Source organism: Myotis myotis, unplaced genomic scaffold (genome assembly GCF_014108235.1).
Source record: "Myotis myotis isolate mMyoMyo1 unplaced genomic scaffold, mMyoMyo1.p scaffold_m19_p_13, whole genome shotgun sequence".
In the NCBI taxonomy this organism is placed as follows: Eukaryota; Metazoa; Chordata; class Mammalia; order Chiroptera; family Vespertilionidae; genus Myotis; species Myotis myotis.
This window is the reverse complement of record NW_023416317.1, coordinates 31,351,318-31,374,154: the sequence shown is the minus strand read 5'-3', so window position 1 is coordinate 31,374,154 and position 22,837 is coordinate 31,351,318. Positions and strand designations below refer to the sequence as shown.

The 22,837-nt window shown below is 47.2% G+C and overlaps 1 long non-coding RNA gene across 2 annotated transcripts; it reads right to left on the bottom strand.

The window, feature by feature from the left end:
• Positions 1-10,650: 10,650 nt before the first annotated feature.
• LOC118668158 lies at positions 10,651-22,346 on the bottom strand. Of its 2 annotated transcripts, none has more exons than XR_004971552.1 (6): positions 22,085-22,346; positions 19,961-21,144; positions 19,174-19,282; positions 15,729-15,888; positions 12,079-14,463; positions 10,651-11,462 (listed from the first exon to the last, which is right to left on the bottom strand). It is a non-coding gene; the product is annotated as an uncharacterized LOC118668158 (long non-coding RNA). The 2 variants fall into 2 exon arrangements; XR_004971551.1 differs by having other exon boundaries at positions 14,327-14,463.
• Between the last annotated feature and the right edge of the window lie 491 nt (positions 22,347-22,837).

Genomic DNA, 22,837 nt, shown 5'->3' with positions numbered 1-22,837 from the left:
TGCACCTTCTGACAAGAGAAGCAAGAGGGATGGTGGCGTGGTGCATTTAGACATGAGTGGGCCCCGGTTTTTCACAGGCCCAAGTGTAGCTTGGAGGGCTTCTATGAGCTCATAGGGAGCCACATGTTAGCTGGCCTGACTGGGGAATGAGCTTGGCCTGCCCCAGGAGGTAAGGGAGGGACAGGCCTGTTCCTTAGAAGTGAGGGAAGGATGAGGTTGGGTTCCTTGAGTTGGAACGGAATGTGTCTCTGACCAGAGCTGCCACACTGTCTTCTCTGAGGGAGTGCCACAGACCACAGGACATCAGTCGCTGACAAGAACATGGGTCCCAGAAGCATAGGAGGTCAAAAAGGGACCCACTTCTCCCTCTACGTGGTGACTATGCTGATGACCAGAGTTCTCAGATTATGCCAGGCCAGGGAGGAATAGAGGAAGTAGAAGTGGAGCTCTGAGCTCCAATTTGAGACTTATCCCAAATTTGGTCATGGGGTGGGACAGCATACATCAGGATCAGATTGTCCTCCAGAAGCCAGGACAGAACCATAGAGCCAGAAATGAAGGTCAGCACGAGAAATGATTAAGGTTCAGATGTGCACACTTGAGTTTTGTGAATGGCCATAACTGGCTATTATTTCTGTTGCACTTGTTAATATCCTTTAACTCAAGAGGCCACAGAGGCCTGAAAACCTAGTTGTCATAATAGTTTAAGAACTATTGTTAGTAAAGGCCAAGTGCTTTATACCTCGAACCTCATTAAACCCTCACCCACCAAGGGATGGAGCCCCATTACAACCCCCACTTCACAGGTGAAGGAATTGGGATTTAAACAAATTAAGTAACTTGACCAAAATAGGTAGAAAATGGCAGAGTCAGAATTCAGACTCATTCTGTATTGATCCAAACTGTGCTTAGCCACAGGGCCCGATTTCTAGTAGATAGTGTCTGGACATCATTTTCTCTTTAGTGGGGAGTTTGTTTTCACTCCAGAAAGGTGTTGTTGCAGCAGGAAGGTGTGGTCCATGGTGTGGAATGGCCGCCAGGTGAGAGCCCAGATGTGCAGCTAGGTGCTCTAACCTGTTAACAGTAGCAGAGGCAAGTATTGAACAAGAACCCTAAAAGTATCCAGCTCAAGGCACGCTTTTTCCTAAAGTGATTTTGAAACAGTTGAGGAATTTCTTAACTTTGGAATGTGTTCAATAAATTTCTGTTAAGTGAGGTATTCAATTCAACTTCTTTAAACTTGTGCCAAAGAGCTGTCAACTTAGATCACAAAAGATCATAACATTAAAAGCTCTTTCTTCTGGCAAGATTCATCAAGCCCCATGCATTTCCCTGGTAAACTCCTCCACATCTGTCCTCTCTTCTTTCTCAGGTCCGAACTCTGGTTTATAACTTTATCACAGCCAGCCTAGGCCACTGCAACAGCTTCATCCATTAAGCAGGTGTGGATTGGACACCATTCTGTGTCAAGAAGCAAACTCAGTACTGGGGGCCAGAGATGGAGAAAAATGTGGTTCCTGCACCCCCAGACTCAGGAGATGTGTACAGATTGCCACTGCCCGCCCCAAATCCCCCTCGACCCCAGTGAAAGAATTACTGTTCTCTATGGCTACCCCACTGGACTACATTTCCCCACCTCCCTTGGGCTCAGAAGAGGTCCTATGACCAAGTTCCTGACAAAGGTCTGTGCTGGAAGTGATGGGTGCCACTTCCAGGTCCAGGACATGAGGCGCGCCTCCTCCACTTCTCCACTTTCCGGATTGGCTGGAGCCTGTATCTGATGCTGACCAAGTTTCTATCATACAGTTGTTGACGTTGCCCAAGGGGATAGCAGAGCAATGACTTAGAAAGACCTGGGTCCTTGAATGACAATGAGGGGCAGGTCTCATCTCATAACTGTTATATGGGAGGGAAAAATAAATATCCATTATAAAAATAAACATCCATAATAACAGAAAAATAACTTAAGCCATTGTATTTTGGGGACTCTTTTGGTATAGACACTTACTTTTACCCTAATCATATCAGGAACATAAAACAAAACAAAAAAACATTAGCAAAGTACTCCTAGTGCTATGACAAAAGTGGAAAAATCAGTTTAGGTAGAGCAGAAAGTAGGCAAATGGAAGAAAGCAGCAGGCAATGGCTATCTGTGCCTGGTAGAGGGGACCCTTACACTGAATCTTGAAAGATGAGTGTTTTCAACAAATTCTACTCATAGTTCCTATCTGCCCTTCATCCTTTGGGTTTACTATTGTTGTGATGTTTGTCAGATATATTCTCCCTATGCTCTACCTTTGAAAGCCTACCCAGCCTTCAAGAATCACTTTCTCCAGGAAAACCATCCTTGACCTCCAGAAGTGATTTCTCCTTCCTCCAAAACCCTGTGACACTTATTCTTTGTTATTTATTGATGACTCATTTAATTATCTTCTCTACCAATATCTGAAACTTTTTGGCACCCTGCCTAAACTTGTGCTGGGTGCCTCAGAGGTGTAGGTATGCCCTATACACCTATTGCTTTGTAACAACCTGCCTCAAAATGTAGTGGATTAAAATAACAATTTATTTGTGTTGATCACAGTTCTAGGGGTTGGCTGAGCTCAGCTGGATGGTTCTTTCTAGGGCTTTGCATGCTGTTGCAGTCAGCTAACAGCTGGGACCAGAGTCAGCTGAGGGCTTGATGGGTCTAGATGTTCGAGATGGCTAGTAGATGTGACACTCAAGAAGAAAGAAGGATTTTACCAATAGGAGTTCATTCCATTCCTCTGAAGGTGCTCTGCTGGGAAAGGGGTTAAATTGATGGGCCATTCCCAACACTGTTCATTCATCAGGAACACAAGGGAATGTGGGGAGGGAGGGAAATTTCTATAACCAGTCCCATTCCCAGACCTCACATGTCCCAAGGTACTTTTGATTAAACTTCACTCTTTTATTTATTTTTTATTAATGTGCTTTTTAAAAAAAATGTATTTATTTGGCTTAAAGAATTGTAGGAATTCTTACATTTCCTACTTGTTGGAAAAACAAATGGCACAACACTAAAGTAAGTTTCATTTGGGTTAAAGAATTAAATATCAAAAAAACCAAATCATAAAAGGCAAACTAGAAGAAAATAGAATCAAGTATTGATCAATTTTCTGGACAGGAAATACATATATTTGTAAGCATTGAAGTGAAAATTAAAAAAAGACAGAAAAAAGAAGAAGAAACCACAGAGGAAAAGACTGATGAATTTGACTAAATAAAAATGTAAAACTTCTGCACAAATAATGCAAAACTTCTGCAAAAGCAATGAAAATAAAACAACCGAAATAAAAAGTCAAAGAGACCAGAAAGGGGGTGGTAGGGTGGAGTCTCTAAGAGGCAATTACCATGACCAGAAAACTAACATCTTCCTTATTAAAGTATTTATAAAAATTGGTTTAAGAAATTAAGGCTGGAATAAATAATGAATCAACAGCTGTGCTGACAAACCAAAGTAGAAACATTGCCATAAACAAATGTGGCACAGATTAAAGCCTGTGGTAATCACAGAAGTACAGGCTGAAGGAAAAAGAATGATTGTTGCCCATTTACAGTGACAAAATTTAAAACGACAATTTCTAATCCTGGTGACAGTGCAAGAAACTGCTGTGACCGTAGATAGTGCTTATCCTCCATGCAAATCTTGGAAAACAATTTGTTGACTTAAAAGTCATAAAAAGTTTTGGTTTTTTTTTTGAATCCTCACTCGAGGATATTTTTTCCATTGATTTTTAGAGAGAATGGAAAGGAGACAGAGAGAAACACCGATGTGAGAGAGACACATTGATTGGTTGCTTCCCACATGTGCCCGACCAGGGCCAGAAGCCTGCAACTGAGGTACGTGCCCTTGACCGGAATCGAACCTGGGACTCTCAGTCCTCGGGCTGATGCTCTATCCACTGAGCCACACCAGCTAGGGCCATAAAAAGTATCTTAATACTTTGACCCACATCTGGGACTTTATCCTAGGGAAATCATCTAAAAGAAAGCAATCTTCTTGGTGATGTCTACTGAGTGTTACTGTCATCTCAAGGGGGTCTGAAAGACCTGGCCCTGAGTCTACAATGCTTCTTGTGGGTGGTACGGGGGACACTCTCCACAAGTGTGTGTTTGCATTAGCGGACGTACTTGGCAACTTTGGGGAAAGTTCCCTTGGGAGGATAAAGATGAGGACCTGGGAGGATGGAAGGGTTTGGGTCTCCACCCTAGGACTGGCTGCCTCGCTGGTGTTGCTTCATGGGAAAAGCAGAAGGAGCACAATTAACAAAAGGGCCATGAGAGTCCTCATCCAAGCAGTGCAGCTGCAGAGCCTAATGGTTGAGTGCCATGCAGAGCAACGATAGGAGCATCTTCTCCCCTCTCCCTCTACCACAGACCAGCAGCAGACTGTCGGGGCACAGAGTTCTCAGCAGCGTTCCACAGCGTTCCTGGGAGCAGACGTGCTATGGGCGGAGAAGAACAGCATAAACGGAGTATGTGAGGGTGGGGACTACATCTGTCTCATTTTCTGCTGGATCCTCAGATGTATGTCAGACATAGCATCTCGCATACAACAAGCACTCAGTGCATATTTCTGAATGAGTAAAGGAATTTTAGTGGTCATCACCCACCTGAGGACTCTGGGAAATAGTTGGGGCTGATCTGGGTGGGTGGGGATAGGAGCTGAGGCACTGCATGAATGGGTGGTGACTCAGCTCTGACAATACAGTAGTATCAATGACAGTGTGGCCCCAACTATAAACACGATGAAACCGGGAAGGGCTAATTACATTTACAATATTGAAAAATTAGAAACAATCTAAGTGTCTAACCATAAATTATGGGTTTCATCATGAGTTCAACAAATATTTATTGAGTGTCTACTATGTACCAAACGGGGTTCTGGTGTGGATATTCAGCTTGAACAAAATGTAGTACCTGTCCTCATGGATCCTACATTTTCGTGGGGAGACAGAGAGCAAACCAATAACTATGTGTAAGGTGGTATGTTAGGAGATGACACACGTGATGGAGAAAAAGCAGGGAGAGGTGATAGAAGGTAGGGTGGCTCCAGTTTTTAAAGGGTGGTCAGAGAGGCCCCACTGAGAAAGTTATATCTGAGCAAAAACCTAAAGCAGGAGCTAGCAATGCAGCTCTCTGGGGGAAGTGCAAGGAACAACAAGGAAGCCACGTGTATGGCTGGATCGAGAGGTGGAGAAGAGAGTGGTGGGGACGAGATCCAGGAAGTACTGAGGAAGGCAGATCATGGTAAGGACTTTGCTCAGCGATAGGAAGCTCTTGGTGGATTTTGAGCAAAGGGATGTCATGAGCTACTTTACATTTTAAAAGAATGACTCTGGTTGCCACATGGATAGGGTTGCCAGATTTAGTAATTAAAACTTCACTATGTCCAGTTAAATTTGCATTTTATAGGAATGAATATTTTAGTAGAAGTACATCCCATGTATTTATGACATATTTATTCTAAAAATTTATTTGTCTTTCATCTGAAATGCAAATTTAACTGAGTATCCTGTATTTTATCTATATATGGAGAAAGATTTAGAGCATCAAGGTGAAGGCAGGAAGGTCAGTTAGGGGTGTGGCCATAAACCGGGTGAGGGATGAGGGTGGATCAGACCAGGGAGGTGGATGGTAGGTGGTGAGAAATAGCAGGTTGGATTCTGGGTATATGATGTCTCCTGTGTAATCGCTCTCTCTCTCTCCTTCCACCTCCCTCTCCCTCTCCTTTTATGTGAGCTAGTTTGGTTCATTTTGCACCAAAAACAGAGGAAAAGGGGGTGATGGTCACTGGGAGGATGTGGCTGGGGGCCTTTTGGTATGTGGGTGGGCTATGCGTTTTACCACAATTTTCATGTAGTTTTAGAGAACCCATGAGAATAGATTGAGTCACTCAAGGGTAGAAAGGGGCGAAGGCCAGGTGACAGCTCTGAAGGAGCTCCGCCCTCCCTGCTCAGGGGCCAGGGGTCAGCCTCTGGAGAGATGGCAAAACACTTCGCTATGGCACCTCCTTTTTGGTTCCTTCCCCTGTAGCTACCAGACATCTCTTGGCTGGAGAATGGTTGGGGGAATGGTGACCTGTAACTGGATCTTTCTTTTCAAATCTTTTGTTCGGAGCCAGTATACTGAGGATGTCCTCAGAGGACAGGGTCAACATCTAACAGATTGTTGGCGATGGAGAGAGGGAAAAGAGCCCCCGAAGCGTGTCTAAGTGCCTGGTGCGTGACTCACAATAAGCCAGATCCAGATATTATCACTCTTTTCATGGACCAGGACCTGGCACAGAAAGATATGGCAACCTCCTCAGGGTCATCGTGCAGGACTCACTGATTTCCCATCATCATCACTTGTCTAGTTCAGCAGAAAGCACTTCAGTGCTGATGAACTGAGAGGCCGAGAGGAGAAGACAAGGCAGCTGTACCGTTTTTATTCCACTAAGAGTTTAAGACCACGTGTTTGGTCAGAAGAGACCCACATAATCCTTACCAGCTGGCGTGCCTCCTCGCCTGCCTCCTGCCTCATTCCTTCAATTGTTCAATAAAATTACATTGAGCATCTTCTAGATGCCAAGTTCTGTTCCAGGCCCAGGGATAGATGGGAGGACCAAGACTAAACTGTGAAGCTGAGGTTTTAAGGAAAAGAGTAGTTAACCAGGTCAAGGGCGAGAGATGGGGAAAGTGTCCCACGAGGAAGGCTTGTGCAGATGCTCTGTGGTGAGGGGGAGTGTGGGTAACACCAGGGCCTGAAAGAAGACTGGAGGGGAGAAATGCAGAGGCAGGAGGCTGTGAGAGCGTCTGGCAGGTCACGCAGAAGGACTTTTTCACCCCAAGAGCCAGAAGATGCCATGGAAGTGCTTTAAATTAAGCAGGACTGCAACTTGATCAGATTTGCATTTTGAGAAGATAAAATCCAAATGTGTGTCATTAAAGGACTAATTGGATCCATTAGCATATATCCACACAGGGAACTCCAGGCATCTGTTCAAAAGAATAAATATAAACTAATAGCGTGATTTCTAAAATTATTTAAAAAAAACATATAAGGTACAGACAGTGGGTATTGTATTCTATCATTTGTGCAGAAACACACACACACACACACACACACACACACACAGTTGTTTGGTGTTATTCAGGGTAGTTGTGTTCTATGAAGTTGCCAGGAACACTGAATTAGCAGATACTGAACTATGGCTCCCAGAAGAAATGCAGGGTTGGGCTTCCATGAGGTTCTGGTCACAGTATTTTCACCAGCCAATCAGTGCATCCATAACCTTATTTTATGTGTGTTTTCTTCAAAGACATCTTTCTTCACATATAAGGTTGATTCATTAACACTGAATTCATGAGCCAGCAGCACGTAACTCATGCCTGAACAAAGCTCGCCTAACTCATGTATTTTCTCGGAAGGCACATCAAAGCTTTCCCGTGTTCTTAGGAACACTAGACAGCACTTTAGCACTATGATTGGAGGCCATTCCAAACAGCGAAATCAACATAAAGTACAAAAATGTGAAGAACGTGGCACTAGACAGACTGCAAACAGGACACTTACTTACAGGACCAGAGCTGAACGGGGAAGGCAGAGCATGGCCTCATTTGACCTCGGCTGGGGGGCTCGCGTTTTTCGTTGCTCTGCACGAGTTTGCTTACGCCTAAGAAAATGCCCCGAGGATTCATTTGGGGCTGACAAATAAACGTTAGCAGTAGACAAATGTGCAAATATGAAACTGTGAATATGAACATCAACTTTACAGGGGAAATCGTCTCAACCTTAGACATAAACTGCAAAAATAAAAATAGTACATGAATATTCATCAACGGTTTACCCAGATTTCACCCCCTTTGCTTTATCAATTATGCGGCCACCCTCCCTCCCATGTACACACACACAAACACACTTGTTGTTCCTGAATATGAGGGTAGGTTATATACATCGTGATCCTTTACCCCTAAATATGTCAGTGTGTGTTTCCTTTAAAAGGGATTCTCTTTCATAACCACAGTACACTTATCCACCTTGGTGCATTTAACATGTATACAGTGCTTTTACCTAATCTACCATTCTCCTTCACTCTGGAACAAACACATCCGCAGCCTGTCACTGTGTTCTGTGGTATTGACGCTTTGTAACCCACACTTTTTAAAAAATAGAAGGTCCCTCAGTTTAAGTTTGTCCGATGGTTCCTCACAGTCAGATTCAGGCTATGCATTCCCCCCTGAAATGCTGCCTAGGTGATGACGTGCAATATGGCTGCTCTAAAACACACGGCGTCTCTAGGAGGGAATCTAAAGAAACTGGTGCTGGGATTGTCTTTGGAGAAGACCTGAGACCCTGGAGGAGAGACCTGGGGAGGAGAGTGACTTCCCACTCTCTGCCCTTACAGGCCTTTGAATGGTACAAGGTGTATGCAGTACCCATTCAGAAACTAATTTTTTAAAAACCATCATTCATTGTTGTTTTTTAAAAAATATGTATCTTGCCCTACCGGTTTGGCTCAGCGGATAGAGCATCGGCCTGCGGACTCAAGGGTCCCAGGTTCGATTCTGGTCAAGGGCATGTACCTTGTTTGCGGGCACATCCCCAGTGAGGGGTGTGCAAGAGGCAGCTGATCAATGTTTCTCTCTCATAGATATTTCTAACTCTCTATCCCTCTCCCCCTCCTCTCTGTAAAAAATCAATAAAATATATATTAAAAAGAAAGAAAGAAAAGGAAACTTTAAAAAAATATATATGTATCTTTATTGACTTCAGAGAGGAAGGGAGAGGGGGAGAGAGATAGAAACATCAGTGACAAGAGAGAATCATTGATTGGCTGCCTCCTGCACGCCCCACACTGGGGATGGAGCCAGCAACCCGGTCATGTGCCCTGATTGGGAATCGAAATGTGATCTCCTGGTTCATAGGTGGATGCTCAACCACTAAGCCTTGCCAACCGGATCATAAACTAATTTTTAAAATCCTGTAAGGTCGGTGAATCTGTTATTATTACCCCTATTTTCCATATGGAGATACAGGCTCAACGAGAGTGAGTATCAGGAAGGCCTCGGCTCCTGGCCTGTGGACCTATGCTTGCCGTCACTCAAAGTGCTGCCCTGAAATTAGGTGGGTGTAGATTGCGATGAGAGCAGCAGAGGAACCAGGGGGCCTGGATGTATAAGCCACCCCCCTCCCCCGGCAACTTCAGTGGGTGCAGTAAGGCCCTCCCTTACCCAGATATCCAGGGAAGGTTTCCTAGGGGAGGAGATACTTGAGCTGTGTGGAAAGGTGAGAAGGTAGCCAGGTGTCCAAGGGTTACAGGATGGAGGGAAGGAAGAGAAAGCAGGAAGGAGGGTATTTCAGACAGAAAGTGCCCTGGATCCAGGGTAGCAGGCTTGCAAATGTGCACACCACATCCAGGCTTGCAAAGATTAGGATCTTCCCTGGCAGTCTCACCGTGGTGTGCAGCGGGGAAGCCTGGGCTTGCCTTTTAACAATAGACTGGTCTTTGTACATTGTGCAGGTCTCCTTTCAGTCAAAGGATTCCGTCCATTTGGTGATGAACTCCCTCGTGTGGCTGGTTTCCCACACTTGAAAACTCACTGTCTTTCTCAGCTCTGTCCCTCTCACTCCCTCTCCCCAAGATGCCCTCTGGTTGTCGGGTATATGAGGGCTCTTACTGTACCCACTAAAGTTGGGGCAGGGGAGTCCCCATACACCCAGGCCCCCTGGTTCCTCTGCTGCTCTCTCTGAGGAGAGGGGCACCGGGCGTGGCTTTTCATATACTAATTGTAGCTAAAAGAATTGAGAGGCTCTAGCTCCCTGGCCTTTAGCACTTTTGTTTTCCCGTTTACTTTGTCAAGGTTTAAACTACTTACATTCTGTTCTGTTTATTACATGTTTTGTCTGCAGATTGAGTCTAAGATAGTAAACCGCACATAAATAACATCATTATAACATATAATTACCATGTTTGTGTAAATATTATTTGCTGCAGAATCAAGTAGTATAAAAGAAGAAAATAACTTTATATTGCTTACTAAACATCTGTAGGTCAAAGGACAATACATATTCCAGACATAAAAGTCTAAACTAGTATCATTCATTTTTTTTTCTATGTTTATATTTATTTTTACACTCAGCTTCCATTTTTAAAAAAATCTCTCTTGTTCTTTGTTGAATGACTTTGGCAAGACATCTCCTTGAGTGATTTCTCCATATGCAGTGCTTGATTGGTGTATTTTCTGACTCCCTGGATTTCAGAAAATGTCTTTATTTTGCCTTCACTTTGAGTGGTAATTGGGCTGGTGATAGAATTACAGATTCAAATGAATTTCCTGCAAAATCTGATGTTAGGCTGAATCTCATTTTTCATATGTAACCTGCTTTTTCTTTTGGTAAACTTACACGATTTTCCCTTTATGCTTTAAATTCTGAAATTTTACCCAAGTGCATTTAAATGTGGTATTTCTTTACTCATTCTCATTGGCCCTCAGTGGGTTCCTTAATATAACACAAAACCAAAACCAAACATTTATTTTTTAAAAAAATATATTTTTATTGATTTTTTATAGAGAGGAAGGGAGAGGAAGAGGGATAGAGAGTTAGAAACATCGATGAGAGAGAAACATCGATCAGCTGTCTCCTGCACACTCCCTACTGGGGATGTGTGTGCAACCAAGGTACATGCCCTTGACCAGAATCAAACCTGGGACCCTTCAGTCCGCAGGCCAACGCTCTAGCCACTGAGCCAAACCGGTCAGGACCATTTATTTGATTTAATACCAAAATGTATTATGAGGAAAACAAAGATGGCAATAACGTCACCACCCAATTAACATTTTATTCCAATTAACATTTTTAAAGCATAAAATTATACAATATCACGCAAAGGGTGAAACATGAAAAGTATCACTCTTCTTCGTCCTCACCTACAGTCGGTCCCTCTACCCATCTACATTGGCTCATTGGTTATCCATCCACCCAGGGAAAAAAATGTTTATACCAGCATATAGTGAATACTATCTATGAAAAGCAAATCTGTTTTAAAAGATTATACAGATAATAAAGGTTCAAGCTTTCTAAGTATTGCCCATCTAGATGAAAATATTGGTGTTTTCATGTGTATTTCTTCAGCTGGATGTATGGCTTGGCATTGTTTCTTCTGTTTATTGGCCATCTGGATTTCTTTTTCCTGTTCTTGGCCTCAAGGGATCTTTCCCCAATGACCCGTGTCTTTCTTTGCCTCAGGAAAATGTCCTCCGGTCACTTCCTCAATGGTTCCCTCTCCCCTCGCCTCTGCTGTTCCCCTGCATCCAGACATCTGGATTTGTCCTCGTGTCATTTTGTTTTTATCTCACATCTTCCATCTGGTGGTCTTTTCCTTCTGCCTTAAAGGAAATGTTTCTCAACACTGCCTCTGACATTTCTCTTGCTTTTACAACACTTTCAGATGACTGTGGTTTTTTAAAAAATCAAAGTAGTGCATGAGAGTGACATTGTGAATAAAGTATGGTTTATACGGTTTACAGAGCACTGTTCTGCAATGTCTTACTCCTGATACCCATTATTAAACTTTTTAGCTTTTTTTTTTTTTTTTTTTTTTTTGCTGCGAATTTCTGTATTTCTTAATACTAGGCATTATCTTTGACTTCCTTTTATGGGAGATGAAGATTTAGCACTAATACTACCTCCATGCCCCCACTGCCCTTCTCTCCATCCTACTGTCGCAGTTATGTCCCAATTTCCCGTTAAATTATTAGTTATTTGGGGGTGGGGGGTTAATATGTGAGTGTAGTTCATGGCTGAGTCAAAAAGTTCATGATGAGCCCTGGCCAGGGAGCACAGTTGGTTAGAGCATCATACTGATATGCCAAGGTTGTGGGTTCTATCCCTGGTCAGGGCACATACCAGAATCAACCAATGAATGAAAAAGTAAGTAGGACAACAAATTGTTGTTTCTTTCTCTATCTCCCCCTTCCTCTCTTTCTAAAATCAATCAATAAAAAAATGTTCATTATGATTTTCCTGGAGATTATTATTGTTGTTGTTATTACTTAGATTGATATGTACCTTTAACGAAGGCCTTCTAAACGCTCCCAAAGGAATTTTAAAGGACTTGAATTTGGAAGAGTCCTTTTCCACGGATTGGCCCCTTCCTTTGTTTCTCTCCTTCTTGAGTTTTGAGGACAGAGCCAGGAAAGGCAGGACCAGGGTGTCAGGAAGAGACGAGAGGCAGGAAAAGGCTGGGGCCTGGAAAGGGGAGAACAGTCCACGGCAATCCGGGACTGGAACTTTAGGAGTCTGTCGTCTGACCTCACAATGTCTCCACCGAAGCTTTATTTTTCATGGTGGGTGGTTCCCAGTCCTTCTCTCCCACTGCAGCCCACCCTCAAGCTGAAAAGCTATACCGGACTTTGCAGGAGAGTTCTAACACTGTAGCACTATTATTTTTCAACCTAGCAAGAAAGCAGAAACCCTGAAAGCAGAAGGGATGCTGAGGTTCTGAGGCAGGACGTGTCTGAGCCACCAGGGGCCGCTGCTTCCCCATGCTCAACCCAGGAATCTGGCTGCCCTCTAAGAATGCAGTCCCGGCTTGAACCAGAGACCCTAAGGGAGTCCTCCAACCCTATGGGGCCTCCCCATCTTCCCAAGGTCCTCAGCACAGTCTTCAGTCTGCGTGCCCTCCAACCTGACAAGACGGGGTATGGGGGAGCTTGGCAATTGCAGATGCCACAGTAGCAATCTGCACTGGGCCATGATTTTTCTGCGCTGTCAGCATTGATCCTGTTGTAGGGGACTGCCTGCCTGGTTTTCAGGGGCCTGGCTAACTGCTGGGTCCCCTTCCTGAGAGAGGAAGGCTGGCTTTCAGAGATGTGGGCCCCTGGGGTGGAGGTTCCGGTTAGGTCAGTGGTCTCCAAATTGGGGTGTGCAAGATGGTCTGTTGGAGGTACAGGAAGAAAACACCATGCTTTTATTTATGTATTTATATTTTTAATCTAAAAATGCGAATGTGGCTTCATGAATATTTGATATCCAGATTGGTGCTGGCTCTCCCATGTGGGTTGTATGCCCGACAGCCCTGTGTCAGCAAGCGTGCGTGGCGTCCTAAGAGGGGAATGGGGAGCCTTGCCCACTCAGCAGTGACGTGCCCTTGTGGACTGGACTTACACAGTCTATTACATAGTTTAGCCAAAGTAATCCGCACAGCATGGACAGGTAGCTTTTAAGGGTTCCTTAGAAGAAACCAAAGTTTGAAGGTAACACCTAGAGTTCCTGCACTTTTGAACCAGAGAAAATAAATGGCTGGGCTGTTGCTTCCACTCCTGTGTGAACACTTAGCTGCATTCTGACATAAAAACAGATCTGACATCAGACTCCCAAACTCAGACCTGTCAGAACTATTTAAAATTATATCTATTATCATTGAGGATGGGCCTTATACTATAATATCAAAAATAGCTGTGCCTTGTCCCGACTGGTTTGGCTCAGTGGATAGAGCGTAGGCCTGCGGACTCAAGGGTCCCAGGTTCGATTCCGGTCAAGGGCATGTACCTTGGCTGTGGGCACATCCCTAGTGGGGGGCGTGCAAGGGGCAGCTGATCGATGTTTCTAACTCACTATCCCTCTCCCTTCCTCTCTGTAAAAAATCAATAAAATATTTTTTTAAAAAATAGCCGTGCCTTGACATCAGCAGTAGTAGTGAGTGAGACAGTTCGACTCCGTGGTATGTCAGGGGTGCCGGCAAAGACCTGTTTGCAGGCTGAGGTGTCGATCGAAAGAACTTGGAAATCGCTGGGGGGTGTGGCCGACAACAGTCCAGCGTCCCTGTCCTGACATTTCTCGCGTTGGCTGTGGGCCAAGGGCCTACGCGTTGGGTTTGTGAAGATTGTAGCTGATGCTGTGTTAGTGCCAGACATTGGCACTTGGATCCTTTGGGATTTGGTTCAGATTTTCAAACCTGAACCAAATTTTGAAATTGGGTGATTTTGTTTGGTTTTGGTCTGCTTCATGAGTGTCTGATTCCTGTCAAAGAGGAGGAAGAGGAGGAGGAGGAGAGGAGGAGGAGGAGGAGGAGGAGGAGGAGGAGGAGGAGGAGGCAGCCTTCTGTTGTGTAGCCTTCTACCCTGCTCACTGAAGTGTGTCTACTTTGTGGACTCCTGGGGGTCCACCCTGGTTTACTGCACATTTTCCCATCCTGCACAGGCAGGGCCGCCCTCAGTCCCCTTCCCTGTGTTTCCTTTTAGGTGCAAAAGATTTAAAAATCTCATGGGATTTGTCCAAAGCTTGACAGAGGCAGAGGTCATTTAAGTGGACTTACTGAGAACAGACGTAAGGTCCTCCTTTGTGTCACTTCTTGCCAAAGTGCCTTCCAAAGACCAAGGGTATCCGGAGTCCGTAGAATAACTTTAAACATGCAGATTCCTGGGCCCCATTTGCAACCTCCTGACTCAGAATCTGTGAGTGGGCCAAGGAAAATGCATTTTAAACAAACCTTTCTCCTACCAACTGGTCATTCTGAAGCACACTCAGAATTTTAAGAAACATTACTTTGTATAATGATACTTTTAAAAACTATAGTTGTTTTTTTAAAGAGTTTCTTACCTCAATTTATTTTTTTTAACATGGGAAAAGTAAGGCCTGGCGGCCTTCTATTGATTTGAAGCACAAGGGTGGACTGAGGGGCTCAGTGGGGGGTTGGGGGGAAAGGGCAGCCATTCACCTAAGTGTGTGAGAGTGTTAGCAGCAGGTGGGACCTGACCCTCCCTGCCCAGTCCTCCTGCACACAACTGGACACTCAAGATTGTGAGTGAGATGAGGCTCCACACATCAATGAAGAGGATCCTGGCCTGAAGTAACTCCAGGGGAAGGAGGTGAATTTCTGGGGCAAATTCATCCCTGAAACCAGATCCCACCTGGGCCCAGTAGGAATTAGAATCCCACTCATCTTCAGAGAATGACTTTACAACTCACAACTTAAAGGCTAGCCCCTCCAGCCACATGACCAGCAAAATCCACAGAGATCCTGTAGCAAAAGATCAGCACAATGGCATGTTGGCCTCAGACACTAAAGAGCGCAGGCAGGAATCAGAGCTCCGTCTCCTGCCCCCCACCCCTCGGTCAGTCACAACTCTCTCAGGGCTTCGCTGGAGAACAGCCCCTTCCACAGGAGCCATTGTGCCCCCACGCTGTCCCAGGCTGGGCAGGCACCACTCCCCAGTGCTCCCACGGTCTCTGGGCCTGCCTCTATCTTGTCACTTAATCACTCTGCCTTATATGGCCCCGGTTGGGTGTCTGCCTCCCTGGACAGGAAGTCTCTTGGAGGTAGGGCCTGGGTTCAGTAAACGTTTGGAAAATGGACAGGCTCATCACTGGGGCTTCTCTTGTGTCTAACTTAAGTCATTATCACCTCAAGCGCCCTGGTACCCCGCTGAGGCAGAGCCCTGGCAGCCATTTGAGCAATGTCAGGGCGGTGAGAAACATCTAGAATGTCCATTTTCTGTGTCACGGGGAGGAAGCAAACCTGGCGTTAGGGCTGCAACCTCAAACCAGGGCCGCATGGCCTCTTGCCACCTTGTCACTCTGGGCCTACCTCCAGATGTGCACCCTGCCAGGCAGGAGGGACCGCTGTGTTTTCTTCCTCCTAGAGGCTGAGAAATCCAGCAAGCAAGGCGAACCAGCTATCAAACCCCACCTCCGAGCCAGCTCTCCCGACTCCTCACCTCTTCCTGCAGCCAAGAACGTACATACGTAGGGTACATGGCCAATGAGAGTCTGGCTTCTGCTTTCCCACCTTTCCTGGCAGCATTCACAGCCCTTCCTGATGGTGAGCAATGCAAGTTCCAGGCATGCCTTGTTTCGTTATTGGCTTCCCAGGTGTCACTGTAACCACAGGGCGAGTCCTTAACTGCTGTGGGCTGATAAACATGCAAATTCCTGTATGCAAACAATGTTAGGCTGCAGCTTCTTTCCCACTAAGACTGACACATGGCAACAAGCTCAGAAAATGGGTGGAAGTCCAGGCCTTCCCAGCACTGTCCCACATTCCTGGTGACCAGGTATCTGGGGAGACAAGCTGCCTGTCCCCTCATGGGGCAGCCAGGAAACAGTACACACTCCACTCATGCAGGTCCCTAGAGGGTGGGAAGTGACTGAAACAGGAACAGCCCAGTCCTGTTAGGGGTTGTCAACATAAGAAATGTCCAAACCTGTAGAGAATTTTTATAAGAGTTTGAGCCAAAACTGACAACATATGCTGCATGCAGAACAATTTCTCCAATGCTCCGGAGAACGGCAATTTTGCAGTGTTTTGTCTTTAAACTTAATTTTTCAATTATAGTTGACATTCAGTATTATTTTATATTAGTTTCATGTGTACAGCATAGCGGTTAGACAGTTATACAAATTTACCAAGTGATTCCACCCAATAATTCAAGTACCCACCTGGCACCAGGCAGTCATTACCATATTATTGGCTATATTCCCTAGGCTGTCCTTTACATCCCTGTGGCATATTTTGTGACTATCAGTTTGCATTTCTTAATCCCTGCACCTTTGTCACCCAGCCCTCCAACCTCCCTCCCCTCTGGCAACCATCAGTCTATTCTTTGCATTTATGAATCTTTTCTGCTTCCTTTACAGTTTCTTTTATGCACTTGAGATTAAAGGGGGAAGGAATGGAAGATTACTTGAGGGTGGAGAAAGCAAGGCGGGGATTGGATTACAGGATAGTCAAAATTATGTGCTCTCTCAAGGGTGGTTATGACTTAATTTCAAAGGGTGTTAGCCTAGGTGCACAAACACAATGGACAGTGCTTGCTTAAAGCAATGATACAAACTTTTACTAAAGAATTTGTATGCCTGGGGTGTGACTACCACCATGACCTGCCCAGTTAGGAATTCTGAGTCAGAGCACCCTGTGAGGTTATTTTCCATAGAACCCCTTTGTTTGTCCACAGGGTAAGAGTATTTTTTGCTTCAGTGGTGTTTTTTACGTTGGTGCAGTTAGTTGTGTGTGTGCATACGATATGAGGAGTTTCTACACCATCATGGAAAACCTCAGCCCTGTGGCTTTCAACTTTCTTTCTTCTCCTTCTTTTTTAAAAATATGTTTTTATTGATTTTTAGAAAGAGAGGAAGGAAGAGAGAGAGAGAGAGAGAGAGAGAGAGAGAGAGAGAGAGAGAGAGAGGTGAAACCAGGCAGAAACCCGGACATGTGCCCTGACCGGGAATTGAACCTGCAACCTCTTCGGTGCATGGGAGGACACTCAACCAACTAAACCACAGTGGCCAGGCAGCTTTCAACTTTCTTGACGCCTCAAGTCCCATCAGTAGCTGTGATCCTTGCTATGGGGCAATGGTGGTTTTTCCAGTGGGGACCAAGGAACAGCCCTACTTGGCCCATTTTCTCAATTTTCAACCTAGAGCCACAGGGACTAGGGATGGGCCATATTTCCTTCCCCTAAGCCCTCAGTGGAGCAGGGGGAGTCACCCAGGTGGCGCAGGGCGAGGCCTGAGGGGCCTGCATCCAGGTCCCTGACCCTGAAGGTGCCTGTGGGGAGGAGATGACACTCAAGGGGGGCAGATTCCTGCAGAGGGATCCGCCTGGGAGCAGGCCCAGTGGTGCAGGAGCCTAGAGAAGGCCAGGGTCGGCTCCCCGGTACCTGATGGGAAGCCGGTAGAGGGAGTCACTCTGGGGCTGGGATTTTTTACTGTCAGGGGTCTGGAGGCAGTTGGTTTTTACCTGATTTGATTGGCATCGAACAACAAAAAACAAAGACAACAGTGGAGTGGGGTTGCTGAGATGGAAGCAACAAAAGGAGTCCTAATACAGTGCCCGGAAGCTTCCGGGAAACGGAACAAGGGGATTTGGGGATCCAAAAGGCGGGCCGGGTGAGGGCGTGGAGAGCCAGGGAGGAGGCGAGTGGGAGCGCAGTGGAGGGTGGAGGGTGGAGGGCGGAGGGCGGAGGGCGGAGGGCGGAGGGCGGAGGGCGGAGGGTGGAGGGTGGAGGGCGGAGGATGAGGTTGGAGGGCGCCTGGCCTCCCGCGCCGCCAGGGGGCGCCCTCCCGGGCTCAAGACCTGCCTCCTGGAGGGCGGGCCGGGCCGGGCCCAGGCTGAGCTCCCGCGGGTCCCGAGGAATGTGGCCTTTGGCTCGTCCCCTGTTCACATTCCGGCGGCGCAGGAATGTGAACAGGGTGTTCACTGCGCGCCCTGAACGCACGAGTTCGGTCCCTCCCGTCAGAGAACGCCGGGCAGCGGCCAGGGCTGGTCCCCTCTGCTCCCCCTGCCCCCCCAACACACACACACACACACACACACACACACACACACACACACACACACACACAGCCCGCAGAGCCTCTGGGTCACACACACACACACACACACACACACACAGCCCGCAGAGCCTCTGGGTGGAGGTCACGGCCCTGAGAGCAGGCAGGCCAGCGGGGCCTCAGGACCAGGGCCGGGACAGGGGCACCTTGAGACCAGGTGTGGTTTAGAAAAGGAGGGTAACCAAAAGCAGTTCTACTGAGGCCCCAAGAAGGCCAGCCAAGAGCTGGGAGGGGAGACAGGATCCACGCTCTCCACCAGCAGCTTCAAGGGGCACGGAGATCAGACCCTGAGATGCGCCCACCTTCAGGGCATATCGTGGATGGCAAGGCCTGGAGAGAAAGGAAGAGGGGGAATCCAGCTTGGGATTAGGTGCTTTCTGACCAGCCAGGGAGTGACTGAAAACCCAGGAGTAAGCATTCCGTTCATTCGACAAATACTGGCCGAGCTTCTGTGCCAGTCCCTGAGCTCAATCCTGGGAGCACAGAGGTGAACAAGGCATGCCCTGGCCTTGAGGAGCTGACCTTCTAGAGACACCTAGAGACAGCGAGGAAGCCCAAGCATGGTGTTGGGGACTCAGAGGAACCCCTCTGAGTAGGGGTGGGGTGGGGTGGGGTGGGGGGGATCTAGGAGGGATTTTCCGGGGAAGCTGCAAAAGGATCTGAAAGGCCACTTAGGAAGTTAGCCCAGAAGATGGGGGAAGAGTGTTCTGGACACTGAGGGAACCTTGTGTGTGGAGACTGAGGGCAGAGCATGTGGTCCGAGTGCCCCCAAGCAAAGCCTGGGCTTGGCCCTCTTTCGCCCCTGCCCCCCCCCCCCACACACACACACACCTGCCAGGTGGCCAGCTGCATCACAGCAGGGATCACGGTGCCCACCTCAGTCGATTCCATGATCTTGGTTGATTAGGAAGCCCATTCTGCAGGAGGCACAGGAGTGGGCCTGTGAGGAGGGTAAGAAGGAAGGTTCGGGACCGGGCATAATGCTTTGGAGACTGTGTAGACTGAGAGGTAAGGCCCATAGCATCGGGCATGGCGCCTGGGACCTAACAGGTGCTCAGTAAACACTGACTGGTCTCAACACTTGGCCTGATTTTCAGACTCTTTTTAAAAAAAAAATAAATTTTTTTTAATTGGTTTCAGAGAGGAAAGAAGGGGGCGGGGGGAGAGAGAGAGAAACATCAATGATGAGAGAGAACCAGCTAGGGCGATTCTCGGACTCTTTATCTTCCCCCTTAAAGGAGCCATTTCTACCCCTGAAAGGGCAGCTGTCCAGTTCTACATCCCTGAGGGGGTGCTTGGGGGAGGAGGTGGACACAGTCATGGAACTTCCTGTTGTTTTGTCCCTCCCTGGTTGAGGAGGGGAGCATGCTGGAGATGAAAGTGGTGTGATTGGCTATCGTAAGGTCCTGAATGAATGAAGCAGGGAGGGTCAGGGCCAGGAAGGCTGGAATTGGGCCATCGTCCAGGAAAGGAGTGATAAAAGCTGATAAGAGCTGAGGAAGGGAGAAGAGACAACAGTGATGGGAGATAGACACTGAGGCAGCAGATGGGACCAAATGTTTTAGCTGCTTGGATGCAAGGTGGGACCATGGCTCCAAGTCCACAGTCAGATCCTTACCTGGTGTGGGGAGTATGGATCTGATCACAGAAAGCCACCAGGTGTCCCACATGTCCCCACCTGTGTGTCCCAAATGATCCTGAGTGAAGGGACAGGAATGTTTACATCCAGACATTCCTTGTCCGGCCCCCCTCCCAGGAATGCACTGGACCTAAATTATTCTGTGCAGAGGAAAAGTGCAGGCCTTGGATGTCTTCTCCAGCATTGTTCCTTGGCAAACACAGGAAGATGGGTTTCCTTTAGATTTGTGGTGCTGACAACTGAATCCGGACCCCTTCCCCCCACCCTCCCCTTTGGGGTGGAGGTTGGAGGGGGAGGGAGGAGACCAGGCAGTGGATGGAAAATAAACACCCACCCTCTGCTCCTCTGACTTATTTCATGTTCTTAGAATTTCCTCTCTTGGATTCCGGCTTTGTTATGTTAAAATTCCACACATTGGCTGGGCTGGGAAAATCCCTGTTGCTGTTGCCGTGGAGAGAGGCAGCTGTACACTGGGGCCCAGGCCTGAAGCCCCGGCCCATGAGCCTGCAGCCCAGTGTCCTAGTAGCTCCTGAGTCAGCCTGTGTGAGGGAGGCTCTCGGGGCTGGGTGTGTGCGCCCCTGCATGAGCTGTCCTAGTCCCACCGTGGGGACGTGGCAATGTTTTGGTTTCAGCTGCCTGGGCCAGGGCCAGGGCCAGGCTAGAGTAATGATGGCTCCGTTAGGAAGTGGTGGAACCTCCAAAGGGATCTTCTGGGGGGCCTGTGTGGTGCGTGCACTGAGAGGACACCCAGGCCACCAGAAAGCTGCCCCTGCCCGCCTGCCTGGGCTGCCCCCTTTCCTGAGCTCTGTGTGGCAGAAGGGGGTAGTTGCTTTCCTGTACAATGTGGCTCCCGCCTCTTGCCCTTCTCTTCTGACACCCACTGCCCACAAGAACGATCATCGTAGTGTTTCTTTATCTCACCGATTCATTCATTCGTTCGTTCCTGCACTTATTTGATAAATATTGATCAAGTACATACCAGGTGTTGGGCACGGTGCTGGAAATCCAGAGACAAATAAACTGGAAAAAAATGGAAACAACCTTAGGATCCTAACAGTTAGACACAGAACGTATGAACTACTTACATGACTCAGGACTGGGACGAGGGTGAAAGCAAGTGAGGTACTTGCCAAGATGAAGACTATAAGGGGTACCAAGAAATTCTGTAATCAAGATAAGTAACATTTTAGCAAATAAAAATCAACCCATGGTGAACAAAACAGCAAAATTTTAAATAAAGACAGGATCAGTAACAGTTTTATGCGAGGCCTATGGGGACCTGAGGCAAAGGAAAAATGAGTAATACTGGTCCTATGTTCAGAACTGAGTACGGCTTTGAGAGAATGTCACCATATAAGCATAAAATACGTCGTGGACATTTGCTTGTTGACAGAAAGAAACTCATGGCATATATTTGAGTGAAAAATGAGAGGACACAACCATATATAAAGTAAGTTCCTATTGAAAATATATTTGGGTGTTAGAAACTGTAAGAGCATATGCAGAGATGTAAAAGCTCTTTTCTCTCTCGTATTGCCTTTTTCTTGTTTGTGTTTCCTGATTATTTTAATAGTGAACATGTAATGCTTATATAATTTTATTAAAGTTATTTTAAACACACACACACACACACACACACACACACACACACACAAGAGAAGTGTAGCAGAGCACACTGGTCCGCGGCAGAGCTGACCATGAGCTTGCTGACCTATGAGAGCCCGGAGGACTGTCCAGAGCAACCCTTCTCACACTGGCCAGGAGGCAGGGCCAGGATGGCCACCTCCCTTTAGAAAGGAGAAGCCAAGGCTCAGCGAGGTGGAGGCACTCAGAGAAGAGCTGCCAGCTGGCCTTGGCCAGGTGGCCCAGCTGGTTGGAGGGTTGGCCCGGACACTAAAAGGTTGTGGGTTTGATTCCCAGTCAGTCAGGGCAAATACCTAAATTGTGGGTTTGATCCAAGGTTGGGACATGTTTGGGAGGCAACCGATTGATGTTTATCTCTCACATTGATGTTTCTCTCTCTCTTTTTCTCTTTCACACTTTCTCTCCCTAAAATCAATAAACAGACCCACGGGCTAAAGAAGAAGAAAAAAGAGCAGCCACCTGGGCCTGGTGGGATGGGCCTGTGTCTGCAGGCCATCCTGCTGGGATCCACATCGCCCAGAGCATGGCATGCTGGCTTTGGCTTCCAGCTTCTTCCAAGATGAACCTTCGAGGTCTCTCTTCTTCATGGCCAGCTGTCCTCCCTCGACCTACCTCTTCCATTTGGTGCTTTTCTTACCCGAGAGCAGAACTGTCAGAAGAAAACCTGCAAGAAATATCTGGACAGATGTGGCTGGCCTCTCTTTGGGCCTTCGGTGAATGACGAGCGGGCTTCTGAGTGACTGAGAAAGTATTTGCAATGTTGTGTTTTTCTCTCTGACGCAGACACACTCCGCAGACTGGCATGAATCATCCCCTAAAGCCTCCACCTGCCTGGAAATGCCTGGTGGTTCTTCCCAGAGTTCAGAAGCCATCAGCCCTGCATGCCAGCAGGCTTAGCTATTCCCACCCAGCCACAAACCTTTGCCCCTCCACGGGGAAGACGCCAGGAGAGGGACCCAAGGCGGAGGTGCCACCCCTGGACCTGTGGCTACTCTGGGCTGTGCTTGCATTCCACAGCCTCAGAGCTGAGACCCTCCTGAGTGCCCTCTCTGTGACTTAGTAGGCTATGGTCTTAAGCGTAATGCCTGTGGGGGACAAAATAGAGGCCTTTTCTCTCCTAAGAGATGGGTTTCCAGGTTCCAGTTGCCCTCAGCAGTATGTGGTCTCTGCTTGTCTACTGAATGCCACGAAGCAAGCGTGGCCTCGGTTCTA